The sequence below is a fragment of the Pinus tabuliformis genome, chromosome 3_2, assembly GCF_031772625.1.
Source record: "Pinus tabuliformis cultivar Carrire ecotype Pingquan chromosome 3_2, CPIR1, whole genome shotgun sequence".
NCBI classification, from domain to species: domain Eukaryota; kingdom Viridiplantae; phylum Streptophyta; class Pinopsida; order Pinales; family Pinaceae; genus Pinus; species Pinus tabuliformis.
The window spans coordinates 735,573,848-735,582,584 of NC_142302.1; the positions used below are offsets into that span (position 1 = coordinate 735,573,848).

General features: G+C 35.1%; 1 non-coding gene across 1 annotated transcript; it reads right to left on the reverse strand.

Moving 5' to 3' along the window:
- Positions 1 to 7,663: 7,663 nt before the first annotated feature.
- Positions 7,664 to 7,744, reverse strand: TRNAL-CAA (transfer RNA leucine (anticodon CAA)). Its single transcript has one exon. It is a non-coding gene; the product is annotated as a tRNA-Leu (tRNA).
- Between the last annotated feature and the right edge of the window lie 993 nt (positions 7,745 to 8,737).

Consider the following 8,737-nt stretch of genomic DNA (forward strand, 5'->3'; position numbering starts at 1 on the left):
CAAGGTATTTTATGATATTTCCTTTCTTTTATCCTTTATTCATGCATTACATGCACATTAGACCACAAAACAAAATATCCAACTCTAACTCATCTCATAAGCAAAGTATAATCAAAAGTATGCAATAAGTTACAAGACTAGGAGGTGAATTAAGGCCAATTAAGGCCCATATAATTAATCAATGATGAGACTTACCAATCTACACTAAAATAAATGCATCTAATGCAAGTAAGAAAATAGGATTACATACCAACATCTACACTAAAATCAATGTGTTTACTGTAAGAAATAAAATATTATTAGAAATCATTTATGTTGAAATTAATCCATCTAATTAAAGCAATCAAGTATTAGTAGGAACCAACATCTACGTTGAAATCAATGCATCTAGTGCAAGCAATCAAATAGCAATAGAAACCACCATCTACATTGAAATCAATGCATTTAGTGCAAGCAATCAAATAGGATTAGAAATAATCTACAGTGAAATCAATGCATCTAGGGCAAGCAATCAAATATCACTAGAAATCAACATCTACACTAAAATCAATACATCTAGTTTAAGAAATCAAATAGGATAAGGAATCACCATCTACAACTGAAATCACTAAAATTACTTTTCATCTATATCTCTATCTCCCTGTGTCTCTGCATATCACCCCCAAAACATACACTATCTTTCTCCAATCTATCTATCTATCCCTCCCTCCTCCTCTCCCTCTCTCTCTCCTTTCCCCTTCTCTCCCTATCCCCCGCTTCTATATCTCTTTCCTCCTGTTGTCTTCTCTCCCTCTCTCTCCATCTTCCTTATCACAACCTCTCTCTCTCTTTCCACATTTCTCTCTCTATTTCTTTCTTCTTACCTCCCTCTCTCCCCCCTCCAACCCCATCTCCATTTCCCTTCGTCTCTCCACTCTCTCACATCCTCTCTCTCTTGCTTCCTCTCTCTCTCTCTCTCTCCCCCCAACTCTCTTACTATACCCCTCCCTCTCTCATCTGTCCTCTCTCCCCCATTCTCTACATCTCTCCTTCTCTGCCACTTTATCTCACCCCCAAACATACACACTCTCTCTCCATCTCTCCCTTGTCACTACATCCCTATCTCCACTTCTCACTCTCTATGTATCTCTTCTTCCCTCCCTCTCTCCCCCTATAACTCCATCTCCCTATCCCTCCCTCTCTCCCCCTATAACTCCATCTCCCTATCCCTCCCTCTCTCCTCCTCTCTCCCTCCCACTCTCCTCCTCTCCCTCAAGAATGCTCTCCTACTTCCTCTCTCTCCCTTTCTCTCCTATCTCCCTCTCTCTTCCCCCATCACACTCATTCTCTCTCTCTCTCTCTCTCTCTCTCTCTTGCCTCAAATCTTATCTCCTCCTCTATCAATCTATGTCATTGTTCTCCCCTCTCATATATATCTAGAATTAATATATATCATGATATATTAATATATTTTAGATTTAATATTATTATTAGTAATCCTTTAATATTAACGCCAGGGTTGATAATATTTGTTTTTCATGGAATTAATAATAATTTGGCCCATAGGTTTCACCTAAAGAAAACCTTTTTTTTAAATGTTACTAAGTATAATGAGGTTTACTGAGTAAATACAAAAGTAGGTTTTATTTATTTACCATACCTCTCCCTTATTCATATTTAGATTTATTTATCATATCTCTTTTATTTACCACGGTGTTTGGTTGGTATATAATTAAATATTGATTTCTAATCTTATTTGATATATTTTTATTTATTTAACATACCTATTTTATAAATATCGTATTTAGACCATGGTATTAATAATTATTTGTCCCGTGGTATTTGGCCCATAGGCTTCCCCCAAATAAAACCTATTTTGTGAGTTTTCTTAAATATAAAGAGGTTTATGGAGTAAATATAAAAAATTATTTTATTTATTTACCATACCTCTCAACCAAATATATATATATATATATATATATAATGTTTTATTTTTTTTCCTGGTGGAAAAACAAAAATTGTTTTATTTATTTACCATATTTCTAGTTTATTTATATTTATATTTATTTACCATGTCTCTTTTTTGAGTGTTAATAAACATTTTTATATTCTAAATTGACATCTCCACCGGTCATTCGAAAAGTTTTTATTGCATAGTCAATGATGATTCCTCTGGATCATCCGAATCAAAATTGACAGCAATTGATTTGGATGACCCGTAGCACAACACGAGCCAATATACGACACCACCCTCCAGGACCCTGGAGAACAGTGATCCAAAATCATTTTATTCGGGTACTCCCAAGGGTGGTCGTACGAAAAGGACACGGTCATTAATTAGTTCCACTACAGTACTTTCCTTCAGCCAATCTGGATAAATGATGAATTTATAAACCATTCTTCTATCCATTCTGCCTTCCCACTAGAAAGGGATTAGAGTTAATCCTTTTTTTTTTTAAGGATCCCGAATGAACTTCAGCATTACCATTATGCTACCGAAAATGTAGCATAATCTTATCAACATCCCAATCCATCCATTCCGATCCAAAACTAGGATTAATTTATTATTATTTATAAATAAAGAGAACCTATGGAATCACGCATGGGGATGATATTATTTCATTATGGAATTGCTCGTGCATTTCGTAATAGATGCGCGTTATTGCTTTATGGCGAATAATTACTATAGTTTTAGATATCTTGATTCATTCTTCTTCTGTTTCTGCTCCTCCTAATGATTCATCCCCCTATTGGGTCCCATTTTTTCCCTCCTTTATGGTTGGATAAAAAGAAGTTCTCAATCCTTTAGGAGAACTAAAAGTAATCATCTTTCTTCGTATCTCTACCATTTATAATGCGTAATGCCCAAACCATTGTAACAAAGATACATAAAAAGAGCTGACTAATCTAGTGCAATTTGATCCTATTGATGAAACCCCCTTCTACATCTTAGTAGCTCAAAATAGGATCAATTCATTCATTAACAGCTTATATATGGTAATATTAGCCTGTATGTAATATTATTGGGAGCTATAAATATATTTGGATGTCTCCCCTAAAATTGGAAATATTAAATAATAATCATATGGGAGATCATGGATCAGAAACATAGTTTCGTTCTAGATATGTATATAATCAAACCATCCAATCAAAAAAATTATAAAGTGATGGTATAACCATTTATTGTTTGGAATCTAGCTGTTCCGATTCTTCCCATCGTAAGCGAAAAAAGCGAAAATTTACATATATTCTTTGTACGATAACGCATGTGACTATTTCCAATTATCTTTCGGAACAGCGGGATCTGAACCCACGACCTCCATCACCCCAAGATGGCGCGCTACCAAGTTGCGCCATGCTCCGTTATAACTATCAACCAACATAAAATTGATTCAAATGTTAATGCCCGAACTTAGATCTTATTTGGACTTATATTATATTCACAGATCACTCCCTCTGCTAGATACGTTCCATAACATTGACAATTTGGTGTAAATAAGCTAGTATGGTCCCTACGAAGCCGCCATGGTGAAATTGGTAGACACGTTGCTCTTAGGAAGCAGTGCGAGAGCATCTCGGTTCAAATCCGAGTGGCGGTATTTTTCCAGGAAGATCTCATCAATCACTTCTTCCTATGTAACAATATATGTTCATTCTATTTTCATTGTGATGGATCAATCCTATCTTTCCATCATAGATCTCATTCGGGAATAAAACGAATAAATGAGTTTATTATGATATTCATAACTTTAGAACATATATTGGCTCACATCTCTTTTTCTCTCATTTTGGTTGTCACTCTCATTTATTGGGGAACCTTAGTTCATCGAATTAAAGGAATAAGTAGTTCGGGAGGAAAGGGCATGATAGTTACTTTTCTTTGTACAACGGGATTATTAATTAATTGTTGGCTTTATTCAGGACATTTACCGTTGAGTAATTTGTATGAAGCATTCATGTTCCTTTCCTGGAGTTCATCCGTGTTCCATATACTTCTAGAAGTACGGAGTCCAGATGATCGGTGGTTAGGTGTAATCACCGCGCCAAGTGCTATGTTAACTCATGGGTTTGCTACTTTAGGTCTTCCGGAGGAAATGCAACGATCCGGAATGTTAGTACCCGCGCTACAATCTCATTGGTCAATGATGCATGTAAGTATGATATTGTTCAGCTATGCAACCCTTTTATGTGGATCCCTAGCATCCATATCTCTTCTAGTGATTATGTCTGGAGTAAATAGACAGGTTATTTTTGGTGCGAGAAGTCATCAGTTCCATTCATATGGGCACATATGAGATTACTAAATGCTCGGGGGTATAAATATGGGATTCTTATCCCTTTTTTCGTTCTTGGGTATTCTATTCTTCAATATTTTAAAGTTATTTCTTTCGCCTTTATCAATATAAAGAGATACTTTGAACTCATCAAGTATTTAAAGCATCCATCATACGTGATAGAGTTGCAAAAAATGATTAATCCTCCCGTGCCTAATAGCTTTCTCTATTATACAATAGACAGATCCAGTTCTCTTCCACAGATTATTAATAGTTTTTTTTCTAATAGTTTTTTTTCTATTAATATGAATATGAAGAGGAAGACGAAGACGAAGAGGAAAACGAAGAATAGAAATACAAAATTGCTTATAACTATAATAAGAGAGTTGAAAGGATTGTGCTCTAGTATGGATATCTCCGAAAAAGAGATGAACTTACTAGTTCAGTTTCTAATGACGGAAAAAGCCCTTTTTAAATTTGAATCAATTTTTACTTACAGTCATAATTTATTCAAGAATGAATTTGGAGATCAAATCATTAGACAGCCAGGGCTTATTCACTTACGATATTTGGCCTACACTTATCAAAAAGGTCTAATTAATTACGGGTTCAATCCATTTTGTTTAGCAGAAAGATGGGTATTCCTTGCTTTTTGTCAGAAGATTACCTCGTCACAAATATTGTGTCAAACCAACCCCACATTTCATGGAAAACCTTTCTCACTCCACTCAGGATCATTACTTTCCAAAGGGATTTTACTGATAGGTCCTATGGGAACTGGCCGGTCCTATTTGGTCAAAAGTCTAGCAGCAGACTCATATGTTCCTTTAATAAGAATATCTCTGAAGAAGCTCTGGTATGGTGAGTATTTAGATTACCCTCTTGAACGTATTCCTACTGAGTTTGATCCTTTTGTGAAAGACAAAATGGAAGATTTCCATATTACCTTAGAATTGGCGAAAAGCATGTCTCCTTGCATAATATGGGTTCCAAACATTCATGAACTGAATTTAAATGACGCAACTAACTATTTATTTGGTTTTGGCTTCACTGACTTGTTCCTTAGTGTATTAATGGACACTCTCTTTAGATTTAGAGATGGTGAAAAAGATTCTATGAGACATATTCTTGTTATTGCTTCGACTCATATCCCCCAAAGAGTGGATCCAGCTCTAATAGCTCCAAATCGATTAGATAGATCGATCAATATTCGAATGCTTGTTATCCCACAACGACAAAGGGAATTTCCTATTCTTTTATGTAGCAAAGGATTATACTCGGGAAAATTTCCCGATGAATTTGGATCTATAACCATAAATTATGTTGTACGAGATCTAGCAGCACTGGCCGATGAAGCCTTAATACTTAGTATTACCCGAAATAAATCAGTTTCAGTTATAGACACTAATACAATTCGATCCGCTATTTATAAGCAAATTTTTCATTTACAATCTATGGATAATCAGGTTGGATCCAGTCAAAATGACGAAATAATTATCTACAAAGTAGGAAAGGCTTTTATACAAAATACGCTTAGAAGAAATTCTCCCATGAATCCTCTATCTACAAAAAAGGAATTATGGAAGAAAAGGTTTTGTTATTTGTCCGAATGGTATTTAGAACCTTCGATTGCCCAAACAACTATGAAGGAATTGACCATACTTCCCCATATTTTGGGTTGCTTGGCCGGATCAGCGGCTCGAGATTCTTGGTCTATATCAGAACGAAATAGAGAGAATTGGATTCCTTTCGATAAATTAGCTGAGCATGATCTTGATATAGCTTCTAGTCTTTTAGAAAGTATTCTGGTGGAGTTTCCATTTTCTAGGTTAGGAATATGTCGGGGTAAGTCCGATAAGGATCAGATCACATTTGCTCCTCAACTCAAAATGAGAGATCATCTAGATCTGATACGATTTATGAAAGAATATCAATTGAAGTTTACTCCCGGCGCAAAACAAAGGGATATGGATGAAGAATTAATAAAGAATGTAGTTTGGACTTCTAGGATCTGGTGTCTTAGTTTTCTTCGCAGTAATAGATTCGATCATATAAAAACACCCAATTCATTGGGATCTTCGTATCAGTTCGGATCGTTAAGAAAACGGCGGATGGACAGATCTCTATTTCCTATACAATATCCGAAGCAATATAAATACTCTAAGAAACCACTGTTCTTTATAGGAAGATGATTTCTTTGGGATTCCTTCCTATTTCAAGAGCAGCGCCCTGTGTTTTCACGCCGAGAATTTTTCGCAAATGAAGAACTGCTGAAAAGGCTTTATATTACTTATGGTGCAAGAAGATTAATAGCACAACCTGATTTTTTCCCTAAAAAAAGTATCCAAAGTTTTTTTCGTAGATATGATTCAAAATCCACGATCAATTCGGTTTTGGTCATGAATTGGTGGAAACCATTGTCTCTTAGACATAGACATATCAAGCATTTCAAACGCATTCAAGTGATTGGTATCCAATTGGAACGTATGCAACCATATTTTCCTATATATTCATATAACCGTTGGTTGACCGAAAATTCGAGAGAAAGGGTTGACCGCTTCCAATCGTTAATTCATCGCCAAAGATGGCTCGGAACCAATAGGTTATTATCTAATGAATCTTTTCTTTATAATACTCTATTCGAGAGTTATCAATATTTATCAAATCTGTTCCTATCTAACAGAATGTTATTGGATCAAATTACAAAGAAATTGTTGGAGAATAAATGGCTTTTTCCCAATGAAATTGAACACTCAATTCATACATCAGGATTAAGATTTGATATCAGCTGGGAGAATATGGAATGAAGTAAAAGAAAATTGACCGGGCAGTAGGGTCGTGGGAATCAATGAGAGGTTCTACATATGCTCCAATTTAAGATCCTATAAAGACTTGATAGATCTTTAATTTGAGGTTCCTCACTCCGAGATCTCGACCATGTAAGAGTAAGCATAGTCTAATAATATCTCATTAAGTTAACTAGACTATGCTTACTCCTTATTTCCTCGATTTCGGTTCTAGCATTCTTTTTTTTCCACACTATTTGAAGAGAGGAAAGGATAGAGTCACAGGATCGGACATGGATATAGTTGGTGAGGTTCGGTCGTAACTCCCGTATATTGCAAGATCTTGATAGAGGTGGTATCTGGTCAATCTATGTATCGATCTTCTCAATCTGTGTCCTTAACGAAATATACCTCATAATACGAGGGTGTATTCGGAATGGACTCCTCATTAGGTAGAGAAGATCTGATCCTACCTGTGATCCACTATCCTATTCCAACAGCGTTAACTTGTAGGTAATCGATCGTCGGAATACCTCATATCAACAGAGAATATATCTCAATCTATTGAGATACTCTACGAGATTTTCCATAATATTGCTCATTCAATAAGCATGAGAAATATTATGCCTTGAAGAGGACTCGAACCTCCACGCTCTTAAGCACGAGATTTTGAGTCTCGCGTGTCTACCATTTCACCATCAAGGCATCCCAAAAGGAAATTCTATTCCATTCATATATATATATATATATGAAAAATATCATGATCTATGAATGAACATATGTTAGAGATAGCGTATTCGAGTATTGATATACGATTGGTCATATAGGTTCATCATAAATTTTTTTTTATCTGGAGGAGATTTCCTATAAAACAAGACGACTGAATGAACATCCTTTCTTTTTCAATTTCAATTCAATAGAAACCTAAAGAATTGAATATGGTACAAAATAAAAAATATTTTCAAAAACTTTAACTTTTTTCGGTAAAAGTGATGTCTTGGTCCGAGTGGAGGTAGGGGTAACAGTCCTTTTCTTTCTCTTTTCCACATGTCCATAGAAACATTTATAAAAAAGATAGATATCTATTCAATCTATTTTATTAGAGAGGTAATAATTTGTAAAATTAATCGCACTTCTTCCCTTCATAAGGGGTCCATTGATGAAAAGAGACTAGAAAAAGTAAAGTTCGGACCCAATTCCTACAGTTATGGATATAAGCACAATCCAAATTCCTGGAGAGTTATACATTTGTGTATCTATGAGATCATTTACTATTTCTTGAAGCTAAATCTTTCCCCTGGATAGACCATATAGCCAGAAAGACCATAAACCAGAATGGAAGAAAAGCAAATGAAACTCTTTCAAATGATCTCAGGGTATAATTGAAAATGAAGTTTTCACTTTGTACATGTCAGATCATGAATTAGTAATTTATTTCAATCTCCGAAAGAGTAGAAAAAGTTTCTAACTTCCAAGTTTAGGAGATTTACATAATCTCATGAATAGGATCGAATATTCCTCCATAATCTATCTCCTTTTTCCTAAAGGAAGCCTTCCCAAGAGGACTTAGATCTATCTATGATTTATGCTTTTTTCTTTTTATTTTTTCTCTTTTGTTCCGATAAACATATTGTCCGATCTGAACGGGAATCAATTTCTAATTTATCAGAATATATAAATCCACTATATAGATAGGTA